General features: G+C 44.5%; 1 long non-coding RNA gene across 1 annotated transcript; it reads left to right on the top strand.

Annotated features, from left to right (window-relative positions):
• The first annotated feature begins 4,563 nt into the window (after nucleotides 1-4,563).
• LOC131913288 (uncharacterized) lies at nucleotides 4,564-11,688 on the top strand. Its single transcript, XR_009379858.1, has 2 exons — nucleotides 4,564-4,631; nucleotides 11,390-11,688. It is a non-coding gene; the product is annotated as an uncharacterized LOC131913288 (long non-coding RNA).
• Nucleotides 11,689-21,751: the final 10,063 nt, after the last annotated feature.

Below are 21,751 nucleotides of genomic sequence, written 5' to 3'. Positions count from 1 at the left end.
TTCATTACTTTGGTTAGGTTTTTTCCTAGATATTTTATTTTCTTTGAGGCTATTGTGAATGGAAGGGTGTTCGTGATTATCTCTGTGTGTGAAAGGATGAGTTTTAGCAAGGCAGAGGGAATGGGGGAAGGGCAAGGCCTGCCAGAGCCATGCTTGCCACGCTTGGGCTGGCTGGAGTCCCTTTAGTATGTTGGTTGGTGGTGTATAAAAAAAACTACTGATTTGTGCAGGTTGGTTCTGTATCCTGACACATTGCTGAAGTTGTTTATCATTTCTAGGAGTTCTCTGGCAGAATTTTTGGGATTTCTAATGTATCATCTGCAAATAGGGATAGTTTTACTTCTTTTTCTATTTGTATCCATTTAGTTTCCTGCTCCTCCTTATTGCTCCAGCTAGTATTTCATGTATAATATTGGCTTGTTCCTGACTTCAGTGGGGTGGCTTCAAACTTTTCAACATTTAGGAAGATGCTGGCTGTGAGTTTCTCATGTGCAGTTTTTATTCTGTAGCTCTACATTTTCTAGGATTTTTATCATGAAGTTGGGTTTTGTCAAAGGCTTTTTCTGTTTTTCTGTTGAAATGATCATGTGATTTTTACCTTTAAGTCCATTTATATGGTTTATTACATTTATTGACTTGCATATTCTGAACCATCCCTACATTTCAGTGATAAAGCTGATTTGGTCATGATACATAATCTTTTTGTTTGTTTGTTTGTTTTTTTAAGACAGGGCTTCTCTGTGTAGTTTTGGTGCCTGTCCTGGATCTCATTCTGTAGACCAGGCTGGCCTCGAACTCACAGAGATCCGCCTGGCTTTGCTTCCAGAGTGCTGGGATTAAAGGTGTACGCCACCACTGCCTGATGTCTATGTTTAACTCTATGGCTGGCTCTGTCCTCTGATCTTCAGGCAAGCTTTACTTCTTAGATTACAAATATATCACCACATACCACTATATGACCAAGTAATTCTACTTGTAGGTACATACTTAAATAAAAACTTCATGTTCAGTACTGGAAAGATGACTCAGCAGATAAAGAAGCTAGCCACAAAACCTGACAACCTGAGTTTGATCCTTCACATAACAGAAAGGAGAGAACCAACTCTCTCAAATGGTCTTCTGACCTCCACATGCACTTATAAACACACACACACACACACACACACACAAAATAAATCAGTGATTTATTTATTGACCAGCAACACATTTGCCATACAGAACATCCCACAGCACTTCCCCCCTTTTTTTTTTTCAAAAAGGAAGGTTTTAACCTTAACAAAGTAAAATTACATATAATTTGGGAATTTGGGCGTAGCTTCTCTTACTACTTCCTGCTGGAGGGGGGTGCTGTATCTTATGGGGACACAAAGAAAATTTTAGGATTATGGAATAGTCCATGAGGCTGTATTGTCTGAGCCAGTTGCCTTCAAACCATTCTGGATGTTGGATCATCTGGGCCATGGTGTCATCAGAGACCTTTCAGGGGGTCTTGGCTGGTCAAACCTGATGTATCTTAATCTGGAACAAATCCATAGCCTTTGGCTTTCTGTGGAAACAAAAGCAGAGCCTCCTTTCCAAAGCAACACATCCTTACATCCAAATTTTGAAGTCAAGGTATCTTTAAAATATTCATATTGGTTTAACTCAGCGTCCTTTACAATCAAATATCTTTCTGCAGTTAAGAATCCCAAAGACAACACAATCCAGATTCTCTGTGTAATATTCATCTTCACGTGGCTTATTTTTTATATTAATTTTACTGTCTCTTTAAAGACTTTATTTTTTAAAACTATGTATTTGTTTATATAACTGTATATATCACCTTTTTTGTCTCTTTCAAGCCTACATATCTTTTACACACATTGTAAACTGTTACATCTGAATCTGTCTTATTGTGAATCTATTGCTTTAAACTGCAGCAGCTGTGGCTGCTGGCTCCGCCCACCTCAGCTTCCCAACATGGCGGTAGTACGTTTTCCCGCCAGCTCTGGGAGCTATTGTGGGTCTCTATGCTTTTATCCAAGCAGCGTGTAGCCCAGAAACCTCTTTTTTTTTTTTTTGTACTAGCAAAGGCTAAATCCACCATGCAGCTTAATGTGCCACTTGTAGAGGCCTCATTCCCGCCATACTGCAGGTCAGGCGCACACGCTAGGAACCCACCAGTAGCTCAAACCCGCAGCTGCCACTCATTTGAGAGAGACAATTAGGAATTGTTTTTAGCTCCGTTTTAGAATCTTTTTTCTCAGTTTTTAGGTGGAAACTCTTGCCCCACATTGGGCGCCATTTGTAGCTAGAGTTTTCCTGCCTGGCCCACAGTCAGGACAAATCTCTTTCACCTGCCAGTCCCACAGCCGCTCAAACCCGACCAAGTAAACACAGAGACTTATATTGCTTACAAACTGTATGGCCGTGGCAGGCTTCTTGTTATCTACTTCTTCTATCACGAATTAACCCATTTTTATTAATCTATACCTTGCCACATAGCTCGTGGCTTACCGGCATCTTCATATGCTGTTTCTCATCATGGCGGCTGGCAGTGTCTCTCTCACTCAGCCTTCCACTTCCCAGCTTTATTCTCCTCCTTGTCCTGCCTATACTTCCTGCCTGGCCACTGGCCAATCAGTGATTTATTTATTGACCAATCAGCAACACATTTGCCATACAGAACATCCCACACACACACACACACACTTTCTTCTTTTTTTCAAAGAATAGTGTTTTTAAACGGTCAACACTCAAGATGACAATCATAAATACAGGACACAGAATGTTTAAAACGGCCAATGTAGTTTGGCAGCGAGTAGCTGTGGCTGACATGTAGGTTTTCTTGAGTCATCTGTTAGAGGATTCTAAAGGCTGTCAGTTCCTTAAGTCATCTGTTGGGGGGTTCCAAAGGACCACTGCAGTTACCAAGCTACTTGTGGGTAGTCCTGAAGCCAGTTTGGAAAAAACAAGAGATTCAAATTACCCCAATCTGTAACATCTTAGCTTATTTAAAGTAGATACTTATAATGAAGGCTTATTATTAATACTAACAGCAGATAGGCCATATAAAGAAGTACTTTTAAAATGCCTGATCTTGCCACAGCCCTATGAATCTGTGGGTTTCTTCTAATATTTCTCAGTTCCTCTGAAGAAAACCATATTCACATCATCACCAGCATCAGTTTACAATAAACCATGTGGACACAAGATATATTCCCATACTGCTTGTGAGCCTTAATTGTCATCTGTCTTGCACTGCCCCATCCTACGCTATCATAGCTGTACATCCTGGGAATGACACAGGAGGATAACTTAAACACCATCAGAACTAGAGGCTAGAACAAACCAATGAGAATAGTCTGCATCCAGTAGACCCATCATCACTGAAGGCTCCCAAAGCCTTCCCAGGCATATCTTTCGAAATGTGCAGCCCATTGGTTAGTTAGGAAATTGAAAAACCGTGAGCCATGCTGGCTGCCATGGTCCCATTTCAGCACACTCTCTTTCTAAATCAATGCACAAATACATGTCAGAACAGAAGAGCATGGTGGTACCCTCTTGCACTTGGAGTCAGGCATGCTATGATTGTTCCACAAGGCCTCCATGGATCACTTATCACTTGGGAGGCTGAGGCAGTAAGATCAGGAGTTCAAGACCAGCTGTCACTATGCAGTGACTTCCAGGCCATTTTGGTCTACATGGCAAGTTCCGGAACAGCAAGGACTAGATAGAAAAACCCTTTCACAAGTCAAACAACAAAAAACAAAACAAACAAAAAAAGACAAAGCAGAATCATGGTCATTTAGGGTCCGGTAGTCTAAGGTGATAGTAATAGTAAAATTGATTTTGATCAGGTTTGAATAATTTTCTACACTAACATCTACTATGTTTCTACACTTTAAATGGGTGAATTGTAGCCAATAGTGATGACATAAAATCCCATTACTCAGGATGATGAGGCAGGAGGATCATGAGTTCAAGAACTGTTTGAGATACATAACAAGACTGTGGTGATATTGTGCTGAAATGTGCTGGTATTTTATTTGTGCTTTAATAAATAAAGCTTGCCAGGAGATCAGAGGAAAAAGGCCAGCCATTATAAGCAAACAGAGAAGTCAGGCAGTGGTAGCACACGCCCTTAATCCTATCACTTAGTAGGCAGGATCTCTGTGTGTTCAAGGCCACACTGGAAACAGAGCCAGGTGTGGTGGCACACACCTTAATTCCAACACTAGTTAACCATGGAGGTCTGGAGGTCTGTACAGACAGACAGGAAGTGACAGAGCTGTGTAGGAAGAGGGAGTGAGGTAGCTGGACAGAGCAAATCAGATGGCAGAAGGGCAAGGCATGTATGCGTGGGTAGACAGGAAGTAACTCGCATTTGGAAGCTGCAGAGTTGGTGAGGTAAGGTTGGCTGGTGGCTTTCCCTATTTCCCTGATCTCTCTATGGCTTTCACCCCTACATTTGGCTCTGTGTTTTTTTAATTTAATAAGACCATTTAGAAATTTATCTACACAAAACCCTGTCTCAAAAAAGGTGTGTATGCCGGGTGGTGGTGGGGGTGGCGGCGGCGGCGGCATGCCTTTAATCCCAGCACTCAGGAGGCAGAAGCAAGTGGATCTCTGTGAGTTCCAGGACAGCCAAGGTTGGTACACAGAGAAACCCTAGCTCAAAAAACAAAACAATAAAACAAAAACAAACCTGTTCTTGTTAGTTTGTTGTCAACTTGACATGAGCTAGAGTCATCTGGGAAGAGGGAACCTCAACTGAGAGAATGCCTCCATCGTATTAGTCTGTTGGCAAGTCTGTCAGGCGTTTCCTTGATCAATGATTCATGTGGGGGGCGTGACCACTGAGTGCAGTGCCACTGATGAGCATGTGACCCTGGGTTCTATAAGAAAGCAGGCTGAGCAAGTCATGAGGAGCAAGCCAGTAAGCAGCACTCCTCCATGGCCTCTGCGTCAGCTCCTGCCTCCAGGTTCCTATCCTGTGTTCTCGCCTAACTTCCTTCACAGACGGACTGTTATCTGGAAGCATAAGATAAAATGAACCCTTTCCTCCCTAAATTACTTTTGGTCATGGTGTTTATCACAGCAGGCAGGAAACTAGGACAAAACTAGTACTCAAAACAGATGTAACTGGGGCTCTAGAAACTTTCAAACAATTGTCGGTGTCCTTTCAGGGGTGGGGAACAGTTCAGTCACTCAAGTCCTTGCTGCACAAGCGCGAGGACCTGAGTTTGACCCTCAGCACTCCTGAGAAAATACCAGGTGTGGTAGGACCATGTGACACTCCCGGAGTGGGGAGGACACTGGAGGATCCCTAGGGATGTTGACCAGCCATCCCAGAAAAACTGGTGAGCTCCAGGGCAAGGAGAGATTGTGTCTCAAAGGAGATGGACAATGTTCCTGGTAACACTCAAGGTTGTCCTCTGCCCTTCACTCACATCACACACACTTAAACATGAGCACACACAAATTTTAAAAGACTCATTTCGATACCACTCATAAAACACTATAATTACATCTATATCAGTGTATGATTTATCTACATTGGCCAAACTTACAATGGAAAAACACCTCTTTTTGATAAAGATTGATTTACTTTTATTTTATGTGTATGAGTGTTTTGCCTGCATCTATGTTTGTACACCACATTTGTGCCCTGTACTCTGAGGGCATAAGAGGGTCCCTGGAACTGGAGTTACAAGCTGTGAGCTGCCTTGTGGGTGCTGAGAACTGAACTGGATTCTCTGTAAGAGCAGCCAGATTTCTTAATTGCTGGTCCATTTGTTGTTAGGGCGCTGGGGACAGCAGCCCAGGACCTTGCACAAGTGAGACAGTCCCCGTGCCACTGACCTACAGATAACACATTTCATTGTCGAGGCTGTAGTGCAGCAGGCACAGCCGGAGCTAGCGATAGAAACTGTGCCTGGCTTGGCTTTTTTTTCAGTGCTAGAAAAACTGAACCCCACGTCTTGAACTTGCTTGGTAAGCATTCTGCCTACCACCAAACCACGTCTGCAACCTTCCAAGATAATCACTAAGTGAGAAGGGCAAAATGCAAGAGTATCTGTGATTGGTAAGAAAAAAAGACAAACAAACACCCCAGCACTCTGGAGGCTGAGGCAGGAGGAATGTGGAGAGTTCAAGGCCTGCTTGGTCTACATAGCAGGTTCTGAGTCAGCCAGAGCTAGTTTGTTTTGAGACAGGGTTTCACTGTGTAGTCCTGATTGTCCTGGAACTTTCTCTGTAGACCAGGCTGGCCTTGAACTCAGAGATTCACCTGCCTCTGCCTCCTGAGTGGGGGGATTAAAGTCGTGTGCCACCACTACGGCCTTGTTCTTAAATTTTTAAAAGATGTGTTTTATCTTTGTGTATAAGTGCTTGGCTAACATTTGTCTATGCACCACCTGAGTGGTGCTTCAAAGGGACGGTTTCAGACTCCCTAGAGCCGGAGTTACAGTGGCTTCTGGGACTGGAACCAGGAGCCTCTGCAAGAATCAGTGCTCTCAACCACTGAGCATCTCTCTAGCCTCCTACCTTAGCTTTTTGAGATAGTGGCTCTCACTGAACCTACAGGTAACCAGTTCAGTTAGACTGTCAGGGAGTCTAACTGTCTCCCCCAAGATCTACCTGTCTCCTTTCCCCAGCACTGGGGATACAGGGACCAGGTACTGGCTTTCATGTGGGTGCTGGGCATCTGAACTCAGGGCCTCATACTTACACAACAGGCACTTTAACCCACTGATCCATGCCCCCCGACCTGTCAACCCTCTTTAATCAAGGTTCAATGAAATATTTAGTGTACATTTATATTGTATCAACACACAAATTTGGCAAGAGGGCCCTGAAAGTGGAAGCCACTGGCGTAATCAGTGCCAGCAGGGATTGTACTGACACTGGGGAGCTCCGCCAAGGGAAAATAATATGACTGATTTCACAACTCCTCAGTTTAGCTGCTCCACTTAAAGGGCACCAAGTATCTCAGGAGGAACAAGCACACTGAAGGGTGCCTGGAGGCCATGGCACCCAGCAGTGAGCCATTCTAGGGTAGGATGAGACCTGTGTTGCTGTTTGAGACAAGGTCTTGCTATGAGGCCTAAGTAGCAGAAATTCTGTATCCTCCTGTCTCGGTCTCCATCATGCCGAGATGAGAGGCATGTGACATTGCACTCTGCTTAAGCAGTGCTATTTTAAAGGGTCCTAAATGACAGTCCAGAATGAAGATTAACGTTACTCAAAAACCCATAAATACCCTTCACTCAACCGACCAGATTTAAACAGAATACAATCAGGTCGTTGACTCACTGTAGCTACACTGAGGTCATTGAGTGAGAAATGCTCACTTCTCCCGGTATCTTTCTCTCTGTCCCTTCTCCCTGGAGAAGCTGGGGCCTCAAGAGGGAGAAGAGCTATGAAAATCTGAATCATGTATAAAACCGAAAATGTAAAGCAGTCGGGCTGTTTTTTTAAATAACTTCGAAAATACATAATTGACACACACTCTGACCATCCAAACTGTATAACTCAATCGTTGTTGGTATACTCATCACATTTTACATCTTCATTACTTCAAAAAGAACCCCAGGAATTGTTCTGATAGACCACGTGCTTTTAAAGTTTAGTTAGTTCATTTTTTGATAATTTCATAGATTCATATACTGTATTTTGATCACACTCACTGTTGCCTTCTCTTGTGCCTCTTCCCCACCATCTGAAGCTCTTCATCTAGTCTCCCTTCTATGTTCATGTCTTGTGTATATGTTTATACAAGTTTATATGAGACCCATTGTGTTTAATTAGAACTGCTTATGTATTGGTGGAAACTTGCTTACCAGGACATTGACAACTTACCTGCAAGAAATGTCTCCCCCTCACTTAGCAACTACTAAGTGCCAATAGCTCCTCAGGGAGGCATGGGCCTCATGAGCCTCTTCTGTATCCATGATGGTGTTGACAAATGCAATTTCATCTGAGTCTTGGGCAGGTGACCACAGACAACCTGGAGCCCTGAGTTCAAAAATCATACCGTGTTCAAAAGACAGCCTTCTCCCTGTCCTCTGGCTCGCTCACCTTCCACAGTGTTCTCTGAACCTTGGAGGGGGTGATATATATAGGTGATCACTAAACAGCCACTTAGTCTCACCATTTGGAACAGTTGTGAGTCTCTGCAGTATCCACAAACCACTGGAAAATGAGCCCTCTCCTCCCAACGCCGAGAGAAGCACCACCCTATGAGCATGAACATAAACACTTACAAAGTAGTTTGATGGGTCCAATATGCCTATGGAATAAAACAACAGTAGCAGCTTCCACGGTAGGGCCTATGATGTTTCTGGCTACAGAATTCTGACCAGGTTTACAGTACCAAGCATAAATTCCCTCCTGTGGAACGTGTCTCAAGTTTCATCAAAAAGCAATAGGTTACCTCCCATAACAGTCTATCACCAGTGAACACAACTGTACCTGGTACTTTGACTGTGCAGTGCATAGGAACTCATAAATGGGTAAAATGTAAAACTTTTTAAATGCGTGCAAATGTTTGCCTACATGTATGTATGTGTACCATGTGTGTGCCTAGATTTTTCAGAGGTCAGAAGATAGTATCGAATTCCCCAGAACCTAACTTACAAATGATTGTCAGCTGACGTGTGGGGACCAAATCCAGTTTCCTTGCAAGAGCAACAATGCTCTTAACCACTGAGCCATTTTTTATAACTCCCTCCAATACCCATCAGTCTGCACAGCACCTTTCAACATTATGAAATACAGCCAGCAAGGAGGAATCTTCCTTTTCAGCTCCAGACTGATTTTTCCATGTCCTGTAACCTGAGGCATCCACAGTGATGGGTTCTTACCACCTAGTTCTCTGGTGAGTAATCAATTTAGCCCTGATGAACTAAGTTTTAATCATTGAAGTTGATCTCTGGATGTACATGATTTTTCATCAAGAATTGAGAATGACAATATAGTAAACAGTAATCAGAACAAAGACAATGTTATGTTAATACCCACTGAGCTAAGATAACACAATCAGGCCTGCGGAGATGCTTCAGTGGTTAATAACACTTGCTGCTCTTTCAAAGGAAATAAGTTGGCTTTCTAGCACCTGGGTTGAATGATTGTGAGCTTCATTGGGGATATGATTTACTCTGGCTTCCATAGACACCAAACACACATTGTAGCTAGAGTTTTCCTGCCTGGCCCACAGTCAGGACAAATTTGTCACCTGCCAGTCCCACAGCCGCTCAGACCCAACAAAGTAAACAGAGACTTATATTGCTTACAAACTGTATGCTAACTGTTCTTATATCTTAAATTAATCCATTTCTATAATAATATATATATTAATATATATAATAATATATAATCTATACCTTGCCATGTGGCTTGTGGTTTACCGGCATCTTCACATGCTGCTTGTCATGGTGGCGGCTGGCAGTGTCTCTCTGACTCAGCCTTCCACTTCCCAGAATTCTCTCAATTCTCCTCTCTGTTAGTCCCGCCTATACTTCCTGCCTGGCCACTGGCCAATCAGTGTTTTATTTATTGACCAATCAGAGCAATTTGACATACAGGCCATCCCACAGCACTTCCCCTTTTTCTTTTTTCTTTTTTTTTTTAAAAAAAGAGGAAGGTTTTAACTTTTACACATCTCCAAAGCCAGCTTGGTATATTTGGGAATTTGGGCATAGCTTCTCTTACTACTTCCTGCTGGAGGGGGGCGCTGTATCTATTGGGGACACAAAGAAAATTTTAGGATTATGGAGTAGTCCGTGAGGGTATATCGTCTGAGCCAGTTGCCTTGAAACGGTTCTGGATATTGGATCATCTGGACCTTGGTGTCATCGGAGACCTTTCAGGGGGTCTTGGCTGGTCAAATCTGATGTATCTTAATCTGGAACAAATCCATATCCTCTGGCTTTCTGTGGAAACAAAAGCAGAGCCTCCTTTCCAAAGCAACATATCCTTATATTCAAATTTTGAAGCCAAGGTACCTTTAAAATATACATTTTGGCATAACTCAACAGCTTTTGCAATCAAATGTTTTTATTTAGTTATAAATATCAAAGAGAACATAATCCAGATTCTCTGTGTGGTAGCCATCTTTCTGTGGCTTATTTTTATATTATCTTGAGCCTATTGCTTTAAACTGCAGCATTCCAAGACTGAAACGGCGCTGTGGCTGCTGGCTCCGCCCACTTCAGCTTCCCAACATGGTGGTGGTACATTTTCCGCCAGCTCTGGGAGCCATTAACTCTCAGAATTAGTGGGTCTATGCTTCTATCAAAGCAGTGTGTAGCCCAGAAACCTCTTTTTTTGTTTTGTACTAGCAAAGGCTAAATCCATCACGCGGCTTAATGTGCCATTTGTAGAGGCCCAGCTTAATGTGCCACTTGCAGAGGTCTCATTCCTGCCATACTGCAGGTCGAGCACGCACGCCAGGAACCCGCCATAGTAGCTCAAACATGCAGGCTGCCACTAACTTGAGAGAGACAACTAGAAACTGTTTTTAGCTCCGTTTTAGAATCTTTTTTCTCAGGTTTTAGGTGGAAACTCTTGCCAACACATTGAGTGCCATTTGTAACTAGAGATTTGTCCTGACTGTGGGCAAGGCAGGAAAACTCTAGTTACAACACATGGCATACACATATTTAAAAATAGAAATAAGCTAGGCAGCTGGGCTGTCCTGCTGCACACCTTTAATCCCAGCACTCGGGAGGCAGAGGCAGGCGGATCTCTGTGAGTTTGAGGCCAGCTTGGGCTACAGAGTGAGTTCCAGGACAGGCTCCAAAGCTACACAGAGAAACCCTGTCTCAAAAACTGCCCCCCATCCCCCCAAAAAAATTTTAAATATTAAAAAAAAAAAAAGGTAACACTGATGCCAGGCATGGTGGTACAAGCCTTTAGTCCCAGCACTCAAGAGGCACAGGCAAGAGGATATCCATGAGTTCAAGGCCAGCCTGGTCTACAATTCGAGATCCAGGACAGGCCCCAAAGCTACACAGAGAAACCCTGTCTCGAAAAACAAAAGAAAAGAAAAATTCCATCAATTATGTACAATAGGTATCCAGGGAATTAGAAGAAAATTTCGGGATACAAAATTGGGAATGTTGAAGATTTTTTATTCTTGTTTTTGAGACAGTGTCTCACTGTGTAGTTCCAGCTGACCCAGAACTTGCTATGTAGAGGTTAGCCTTGAACTCTCGGAGATCAATCTGACTCTGCCTCCTGAGTGCTGGGATCAAAGGTGTGTGCTACCAAGCCTGGCTCTTAAATAAATCTTGATCACTTTTTTCCAACCCTTGGTCTCTTTAGTTTCCACACGCTGCTACTGAGGAAGTGCAGGCGTGCGCACGCATAGACCCCAAAAGAACCTGTGTATGCTCTTATTTTCTAGAAAGCCGACAAATCTGAAGACATGCCTGAGGAGGTAGCTGTGTCTGGAAGACAGTAGGAAGTGTGTGTCCTCATGGAAGACCCCAGCCTACCCAGTGGTTTTGATCTGGAAAAAGGCCTCAGGCTTGCCTTTGTTACCTTTATATTACTCTTTGTAATAGTGATGGTTTTCCGGTGGTTGAAGTTTCTGAGGGATTCAAATGAAGTTTTTGACTAGTAAGCTCCATAACCACAGATCCATCTCTGAGCTGAAGGACCATAAAACCTGCAGACTCCCCTCACAAGACATTTGCAATCTTGGTTGGTTGTTGTTGGCTTTTTTTCTGGGGGTGGGGTGGGGGGTCTGGCGGCGCAGTATGTTTAACAGGATCTTATGCAGCCAAGACTGGCCTCGAAGCCCTGATTCTCCTATCTCTGCCTCCTAAATACTGAGACTACAAAGTATGCTCAAGACTTGAAATCTTTTATTTGGCATGGTGTACGATCCAGACTTACATTTCTCAACCTTCCTATCTTATGTTCAGTGACAAGCCCATAAGAGTCAAGAATCTCACCAGAGAGCAAACACAGGCCCTTTTCCATTGTTCCATTTCAGGGAATACTGAAGCTGAATTTATTGCCTAGGCTGAGGCTGTGAGTTTCAATTGTCCCATATCTAATGTCTCTGGGATAGAATAGTGGATTTTTTTTTCCTTATGGTTTTTCAAGACAAAGTTTCTCTGTGTAGCCCTAGCTGTCCTGGAACTAGCTCTGTAGACCAGGCTAGCCTTGAACTCACAGAGATCTACCTGCCTCTGCCTCCCAAGTGCTGGGATTAAAGGCATGAGCCGCCACCACCCGGCCAGTGGGTCTTAATTTAATGATGTAACATAATGCTGTGCTCAGTGAGGCCCTTCTGAAACTAGAAGCTGACCTGGAGGTGATCAAATTGATTTGTCCTTTACACATGTAAGGTATGAAAAAATGGTTAGGATCTGACAAGACCTCTTCGGGGTGTCAAATCTGCTTTCCTCTCCATAGGGCAGCACTCTGTGGTACAGGTAGTCTAATTTGCCTGGAGCAAGTCCCCCAATCTCTGTCAGCCAAAGTTTCCTCATCCATAAAGTAGCATGACTGGGCTGAGTGGAGAGTGGAGCCCCAAATGGTTTTCATTTTCTAGTCCATGAATACTAGGGACAAGATCTGATTTGGGAAAAGTCTTAAAAGAAACAAAGACTCTTAAAGCAGATGAAGCAGTTCACACCAATAATACCAGCCCTTGAGATCCAGAGGTAGGAGGAGTGTCTGGGTTCTTAGCTTGGGTCCTACAGTGACTTCAAAGCGAGCCTGGACCTCAGGAGACAGGAGATTGCAGGGAGACCCCATCAAGATAAAGATGACGGCAGAGATTTGAGTTGTGTAGCCACAAGCCAAAACCACCAGAAGCTGGAAGAGACAAGGAAGGATTCTCTCCTGGAGTCTTTGGTGGCTTGGCATCACCAACATCGTGGGTGTGAGCTTCTTCATATGATATTAGTCAAAAGGTCAAGAAGTATTTCTCTGCAGATTTCTACTCTCTAGAACTGTGAGAAAATACATTGCTGTCTCTTTACACCAGGAGGTGTGGTCATTTGTTGTGACAATCACAGGGAACTGATAGACAATACTATTTGTTTTGTTTTGTTTTTCAGACAAGGTTTCTCTGTGTAGCCTTGGCTATTCTGGATCTCGATACGTAGACCAGGCTGGCCTCGAACTCACAGAGATCTGCCTGACTCTGCCTCCTGCGTGCTGGGATTAAAGGAATTCACCACCACAGCAGGCTATCCAGAGACCTTTTAACAGAAAGGAAATCATAAGCCTCCACTGTCCAAAGTTTGAAGTTAAAGAAACTTAAGACTGGACTATCAGCCTGTTGGCAAGAAACTTCACAAGTGAATTCACTAGAAAGAAAGGGGTCACCAGGCATTGGTAACACACGCCTTTAATCCCAGCACTCGGGAGGCAGAGGCAGGCAGATCTTTGTGAGTTCGAGGCCATCCTGGTCTACAAAGCGAGATCCAGGACAGGCGACAAAACACCACAGAGAAACCCTGTCTCCAAAAAAATCCAAAAAAGAAAAAAAAAAAAAGAAAGAAAGAAAAAGTAGCCAAACTATTCAAAATGATTTAGACTCTATAATCTTGGTCAAAATTCCAATAACATTCTGCACAACCACAGAAAAACAATCCTGAAAGTTTTATGTGGAGCCACATAACCTCAAACTTTCAACAAGTCTTGAGCAAAAGAATCAAGAGTGAATGCATCACAGTACCTAAACTCAGAAGGCACCACGAGCCACAGTGACCAGAGCACACACCGCCTAAGAGTGTAACACACAAGAGAACCCAGAAACAAACACGCATTTATGGCCAGTCCATAATGGTCTCCAAAGCAAGTTCCAGGAAAGGCGCAAAGCTACACAGAGAAACCTTGTCTCGAAAAACCATTGAAAGGAAGGAAGGAAGGAAGGAAGGAAGAAAGGAAGAAAGGAAAGGAAGGGGTCATCTGGTCTGCTAAAGCTCAATAAGAGTTATTATTAAAAAAAAAAAAAAAAAAAAAAAAAAAAAAAAAAAAAAAAAAAAAAAGCTGGGCTGGAGAGATGGCTCAGAGGTTAAGAACACTGACTGCTCTTCCAGAGGTCCTGAGTTCAATTCCCAGCAACCACATGGTGGCTCACAACCATCTGTAATGAGATCTGGCGCCCTCTTCTGTGTACATAACAAATATAAATAAATCTAAAAAAAAAAGTTACTATAAAAAAGATTGGGTGCTGGACAGATGGCTTAGTGGTTAAGAGCACTGACTGCTCTTCCAGAGGACCCAGATTCAATTCCCAGCACCCATATGGCAGCTCACACTGTAACTCCAGTTCCAGGGGACCCTCACACAAACAAGCAAAACACCAATGCACATTAAATAAAAAATAAATCAATTATTAAATAAAAAAATTGGCTCTGCCAGGTAGCACATGCCTTTAATCCCAGCACTCAGAAGGCCAGCACTCAGAAGGCAGGGACAGGCAGATCTCCGTGGGTTCAAGGCCAGCCTGGTCTACAGAGCTAGTTCCAATACAGCTAGTTCCAGTACAGAGAAACTGTGTTTCAAAAAACCAAAACCCAAAACCAAAACAAACAAAACCAAGATTGGCTCTATCATGGCAGGAATGGAGAATGAAAACTGTCGGGCCCAGCCACGCCCACTGATGCAGGGCTTTTTACCCACCAACCCCACAGTTCCCCAGAGTATTCTTGAGTGCAAGCAGCAGGAAATATTAGATAGAAGGATTTAGAGTGTGGAGAGGAACAGATAGAAAATAAAGGATAGCCTCGAGAGGGCCTGGAACCTATTCCAACAGCCCTGACTGTCTCTGTCTCAGGCTATTTATAGAGACGCCAAGGGGTGGAGCAAAAGACCTCCTCCCCCAGCACAGCCAAGTACAGACCATCTCAGACACCTGCACTCAGGCCTGTGGTCCTAATCAACCTCTCTATGCGGACCTGCTGGGTAAAGCCACGAGGAACCTGAAAACGGGCTCCCACACCCCAACTAGTCTAGACAAAGTAAGTTACCCTGTGAGTGTGAACAGACAGCCATCATCTTTGAATGTAAGTTCAGTGTGTCACCTGGGATCAGGCAGGAGTATTAACCAGCAAGTAGTCATCTCAGAGAAAATGTGGGTCCACGGAGCCATGTGGGCCAGGCTTTCCATTGCAGTAATCAGCCCTCTACACCCCAGGATTCAACCAACTGTACATCAAAAAGAGCTAGAAAAAAAAGTTGCGTCTAGTGTGGTAACATAGACCTATAATATCAGGAACTGGGAGCCAGAGGCAGAAAGATCTGAAGTTCAAGCCGTCCTGGGCCACCAGGACCCCTCTTTAAAACAACAACAAGGGGGGTGGGAGGGGGGAGAACAAGGGAATCTGTGGCTGATATGTAGAACTGAATTGTATTGCAAAATAAAAAAAAAAACATAGAAAAAAGTAAAAGCATTGTAGCTATACTAAGCAAGTACAGATTTTCCTGATTTTTCCTAAGCAATGCAGTACAGACTATACACATAGGCTCAATATTGTATTAGCTATTACAAGTGATTCAGAGATGATCTGGGATACAAAGAAGGCTGGGCTGGAGAGATGACTTAGTGGTTTAGAGTGCTTGCTGCTTTTCCAGAGGACCCAAATTAAGTGCCCAGCACCAATGATGGTATGCTTACAACTACCTATAACTTCAGCTTCAGGGATTCAGATGCCCTCTTCTGGCCTCCTCAGCCACGGCCCCCCCACACTCCCATGGCAAATAGTCACAAAGACACATACATAGGAAAATGCTTTTTTTTTTAATTTTCAAGACAGGGTTTCTCTGCGTAGTCCTGGGACTCCTTAGACCAGGTTGGCCTAAAACTCAAAGAGATCCACCTGCCTCTGCCTCCTAATTACAAGGATTAAAGGTGTGTGCCACCATCACCCAGCATAAAAATACTTTTTTTTTTTTTCCAGACAGGGTTTCTCTGTGTAGCTTTGTGCCTTTCCTGGATCTTGCTCTGTAGACCAGGCTGGCCTGGAACTCACAAAGATCCGCCTGCCTCTGCCTCCCAAGTGCTGAGATTAAAGGCGTGCGCCACCACCGCCTGGCTATAAAAATACACATCCCCCTTACACACCAAGAGTAGCTCCTGTCCCCTTCCTTGTCATGATTTCACTATGATCCTTCCTACGGAACTCAGGACATCAGGCTTGGCTGGAAGAGCTCTGCCCATTGAGCCGTCTCACTGGCCCTTTAAAAACTTGTATTTTATTTATTAATTCACTGTGTGTGTGTGTGAGTGAAAGAGAGAGAGAGAGAGAGTCAGAGGATAACCTGCAGGAGTTGAAGTTTCTGTCTTTCAGCCATGTAAGTCCCAGGGAACAAACCCAGGTGTCAGGCTTGGTATCAAGTACTTTCATGCAGGGCTGGAGAGATGGCTCAGAGGTTAAGAGCACTGGCTGCTCTTCCAGAGGTCCTGAGTTCAATTCCCAGCAACCATGTGATGGTTCACAACCATCTGTAATGAGATCTGGTGCCCTCTTCTGACCTGTGAGCATGCATACATTGTATACATAATAAATAAATCTTTTTTTTTTTTAAAGTACTTTCACCCACTGAGCCATCCTGCTGCTCCATGGTTTTACTCTCTGGAATTTTGAGTTCCTTGAGGCTTCAGTCAATTATGATCCAAAACAATTAAATGGAATTTTTCAGAAAGAAGCAATCCATACATTTTCAGTTGCATGCCATTTGAGTAGTATGATGAACTACTGAGCTGGGGCACTGTGAAGCTTCTTTCCCCAGCATGTCCCATGTGAACACACCAGGTAAGTTCAGGAGCTGTCTCATTATGCTTCGTTCACACCTTATTTTATGTTGTACCTGCCTCAAAGCTCAAGGCTAGCTAGGCGGTGTGGTGCACACCTTTAATCCCAGCACTCAGGAGGCAGAGGCAGGCAGATCTCTGCTGAGAGTAAGTTCCAGGACAGCCAGGGCGACACAGAGAAACCCTGTGTCTTAGTTAGGATTTCTATTGCTGTGAGACACCATGACCACGGCAACTCCTATAAAGGGAAACATTTAATTGGGGCTGGCTTATGGTTCAGAGAATTACTGGAGTTTCAGACTGCCATGGGTGGAGGGGAGCAGTCTAGGAAGGTTTCTACACACACACACACACACACACACACACACACACACACACACACATTGACAAAAGGAGATACTGTACACCACATGGAAACACAACTCTAGCCACATACTGCTAGTATAGATTCAAAATTGTCTCTCTTCCTGACTCTAAGGAAACAGGAATTTTTCCTTCTTTCCTTCCTTCCTTTCTCCTCTTTCTCCTCCTCTTCTTCTTTTGGCTTGGTTTTTGTTTTGGGGGTCAAGGTCTCACTATATAACCCTGGCTGACCCAGAACTCACTATATAAACCAAGAAGGCCTTGAACTTCTAGCCCTCCTCCACCTTCGCCTGTGGAGGGCAGGGATGCAAGAGTGTGCCACCCTGCCCAATCTTTTTCTTCAGCTTTAATTAGCCCCCAGGATTCTGTGAAAATGGGACACAGGAAGCAAAGCCTTCCAGGGAAAACAAGACATAGAGCATTTATAAAAAAAAAAAAAAAAAAAAAACAAAGCTGCCAGGCAGTGGTGGCCCACATCTTTGATCCCAGTATTCGGGAGGCAGAGGCAGGTGTATCTCTGAGTTTGAGGCCAGCCTGATCTGCAATATGAGTTCCAGGACATCCTGAGCTACACAGAGAAACCCTGTCTTGAAAAAAAAAAAAAGCTTTTAACTACTAACACACCTGTAGACCAGGCTGGCCTCGAACTCACAGAGATCCACCTGTCTCTGCCTACCAAGTTCTGGGATTAAAGGTGTGTGCCACTCATCTGTTTTGTTGTTGTTGTTGTTGTTGTTTTATTTTGTTTGAAAAAGGGTCTCCTGTACTCTTGCCTCAAATTCCTGATCCTTCTGCCTTTACCTCCCAAGTGCTGTAATTATATGCGTACACCACCATGCCTGGTTTTATGTGGTGCAGGGAATGGAAACAAAGCTTTGTTTATAGTAGGCAAGCACTCCACACTCCACCACACTCTACATCCCCATCCTATTATTATGTCTTGAAGATCATTCATATCAATATTGAATGCATCCTTATGGTTTTTATGTGTATGTGTCTGTGTGCAGGTATAATGGTGCACTTTGTGTGTCGGGGTAGAAGACAACCTGTGCTATTATCCTCAGAACACAATCTACCACCTCTGAGACAGTCTGTCTCACTCCCCTGATCTCACCGATTAGGCTAGGCTGCAAGGCTGGCAAGCTCCAGGAACACTCTGGCTTCCACCTCGCTGGCACCGAGGTTACAAAGTGCCACCCCACCCAGTATTTTTAGGTGGTGTGCGAGCTAGTTTTATGTCAACTTGACACAAACTAGAGTCATCTAGAACCTCAACTGAGAAAATGCCTCCATCTTATTGGCCTGTGGACAAGCCTGAAGGGCATTTTCCGATCAGTAAATTGGGAGAGCCCAGATCACTGTGAACAGTGCTACTCCCGGGCTGCTGGTCCTTGGTTATATAAGAAGGCAGGCTGAGCAAGGCATGAGGAGTGAGCCAGGAAGCATAGTTCCTCCAAGGCCTCTGCATGAGTTCCTGCCTCTGGGTTCTTGTCTTGAGTTCCTTCTCTAACTTCCCTTCATAATGGACTAAAATGTGGAACTGTAAGCTAAAACACACACTATCATCCTGCACACAATTGCTTTTGGCCGTGTCTTATCACTACCATAGACACCCTAAGAAGGACACATGGGTTCTGGAGATTAAACTCAGGTCCTCATGCTTGTAGAGAGACGGGGTCACTGTTTCCACTGTTGTGATTAATCATGAAGACTGCACTACAGGAATCCCTTTTGTTTGGCTAGTACTATACTAACAGAACCTCATCATACTCCCTTGGTTTTTTCCTAAAAACAGATAAAAAGTACGTTATTGTGTGAGTATGCCATGATTTTACCAATTTCTGGAAACAGACATCATTTCCCTCTCCTTTCCTTTCTTCTTTCCTTCCTTCTTTTCCTTTCCTTCCTTCTCCTCTTCTCTTTCTCTCTCTCTCTCTCTCTCTCTCTCTCTCTCTCTCTCTCTCTCTCTCTCTCTCTCTTTCTTTCTCCTGCCTTCCCCAGGCTGGCTTCAAACTAAAAGTGTAACCAAAGAGGGATAACCTTGAACTCTTTATCCTCCTGCCTCCACCTCCAAAGTGCTGATATTACTTGCATAGGCCGCCATGCCCAACTTGGCTTCCTACTAATAAGATTTACTGACCTATGAAGAATGGCAATACAACTCAGGCCTGCCATTCCTACTTAGTTGCTCAAATTCAACTCAATGAATTACCTGGAAGTTGCCGGGTGGTGGTGGTGGGGTGGTGGCGGCGGCGGCGGCGGCGGCGGCGGCGGCGGCGGCGGCGGCGCACGCCTTTAATCCCAGCACTCGGGAGGCAGAGCCAGGCGGATCTCTGTGAGTTCGAGGCCAGCCTGGGCTACCAAGTGAGTCCTAGGAAAGGCGCAAAGCTACACAGAGAAACCCTGTCTCGAAAAACCAGAAAAAATTACCTGGAGGTACTATAAAAATTCAGATTTGGCCGGGCGGTGGTGGCACATGCCTTTAATCCCAGCACTCGGTGGGAGATATGGTGCTCCCAAATACCATCTTGTTTCCCTCCACAATTCCCCTTTCCTTCTTCTCCCATGCTGGAAAGATGGAAGAATTTAACCAATGAGAACATAATCCAACCAATACCAGGTGCAGTGGGCATGCCTTTAATCCCGCCACCCGGGAGGCAAAGGCAGGTGGATCTCTGTGAGTTTGAGGCCAGCCTGGTCTACAGAGCAAGATCCAGGACAGGCACCAAAACTACACAGGGACACCTGTCTCAAAAAAAACAAAACAAAACAAAAGAAAAAGAAAAGAAAAGAGAAATAATAGATATGAAAAATAGAGATGTAGATGTAAAAGGAAAAGACAAAGACACAGGATAGCTTTGGGAGGGCTCTGGGTCAATACCACAGTCACCTTGAACTTATTCCTCATGGGCTTTTTATATACCAGCAGGAGGAGAGGAAAAAGACCTCCCCCTTCAAGGACACCATGGTTAAAGGTAAAAAGTACAGACAAGTAAAAACATTTCCCTAATTCTCAAAACGTCTAGTAGAGGCCTTGAAGCATAAGACACCTGATAACTGTTCTGGTGGAAGATCTACCTCACCTCCCCTCCACCACCTCTTTCCCCAAACTGTCCCTTAAAAGCTTGTCAAACACTGCTTCTCCCCAAACCCACCCCTTCAAGGCCTGCCAAACACAGCTCCTCCCTGAGAGAGGCTCAAGAACACTCCCACAGGGTATATAAGCTGTATCCCAGAAAACAGCCCTATGGTTCTTCCAGTCTCTTGGCTCCTTCTCCTCTCTGAGGCACCAGGAATCACCCAGGCGCTTTACCCATTAAACCTGGGCTTTTCCAATTTGGTCTGATTCGGTTTGCTGCATTGGTGGAGAGGCCTTCAGGGTGCAAAGACTTATCATCTGGAGGCTCCACTGAGGGGGTGCTGATTTTTCCCCACTGGCCCAGGGCTGCATGGTGGGAAAACACCCCTCTCCCTGACACCTGCTCTGTTCTCCGACAGACTGAGATTGGCTCCAGGCTAAGTAAGTTTCCTTTTCAAGTCATTGCCTAGGAAGCCAAGGGCCTCTTCATTTTTCGGGATGTCCTGACAAAGACATGGCTGCACCAGGCCCCTGATCCATTCTGGAGCAAAAGGCTGCCTTTGTTCCGGACCCCTTCTCCAGGAGACATTCTGTTGAAGGGATTTGCCCCCCACACCACCACCACCCGTTTTTTGACCCAAGACTTCCCACAGTGGATGCATTGTGGTAGCATAGACTTGAGAAAGGGCACTTGCCATTCAAAGCCTGATCCCCAAATGGGGGCTTTTACAAAATCTATTCAAATTGGGGCTACAGAACTGCCCTAAGTCCACTGTTTTCGGGTTTTGCATTCCCATCCTCTCTACAGAGGCCAGTGTCTCAGCACCAGTCCATTCACTGCTGGAGACACTGACCCCTCCCCTAGATCCCCCAAACTCTACCAACCCAACCCCCTCCTCTGGGGCCACAAATCTAAGACCAAATTCCTCCTCCTTACCCTCCTTCCTGTCCTCCCCTCCCACTATATCCCAGTGCCTCAGCCCACACACTGGCCTAACAAGGCCAGATCTTATCCCTGGTTTCTTCTCATACTCGGTCTCGCCAGACTCCTGCCGTCTTCATTTCTCAGTCAGCACCAGATATTAGAAAAAAAAAAATTAGGGCTGGAGAGATGGCTCAGCAGTTAAGAACACCGGCTGCTCTTCTAGAGGTCCCGAGTTCAATTTCCAGCAACCACATGGTGGCTCACAACCATCTGTCATGAGATCTGGTGCCCTCTTCTGACCTGCAGGCATATATGTAGGCAGAACACTGCATACATAATAAATAAATGAATCTTAAAAGAAAAAAATTTAAAAAGCTGAGGAGTATCCCCAAACTCCCCTACAGGAATTGGTGAAAATGGCTTTTGAAGTTCTTAATGCTCAAGAATAACAGCAGAGTCAAGCTGACGGAGAAGACTACAACAGAACATGCTCCAAGCCCAAGCTTTAGCAGCTGCCCTGAGGCCACCAGGGCTCCCACAAGGAGTACAAGGGAAGTCCGCCATGAGGCTCCATCCCCAGCCCAAGTCAACTCCACCAAAAACTTGCTTCAAATGCAACAAG

Source organism: Peromyscus eremicus, chromosome 6 (genome assembly GCF_949786415.1).
Source record: "Peromyscus eremicus chromosome 6, PerEre_H2_v1, whole genome shotgun sequence".
NCBI classification, from domain to species: domain Eukaryota; kingdom Metazoa; phylum Chordata; class Mammalia; order Rodentia; family Cricetidae; genus Peromyscus; species Peromyscus eremicus.
This window is presented reverse-complemented; position numbering and strand designations above follow the sequence as displayed.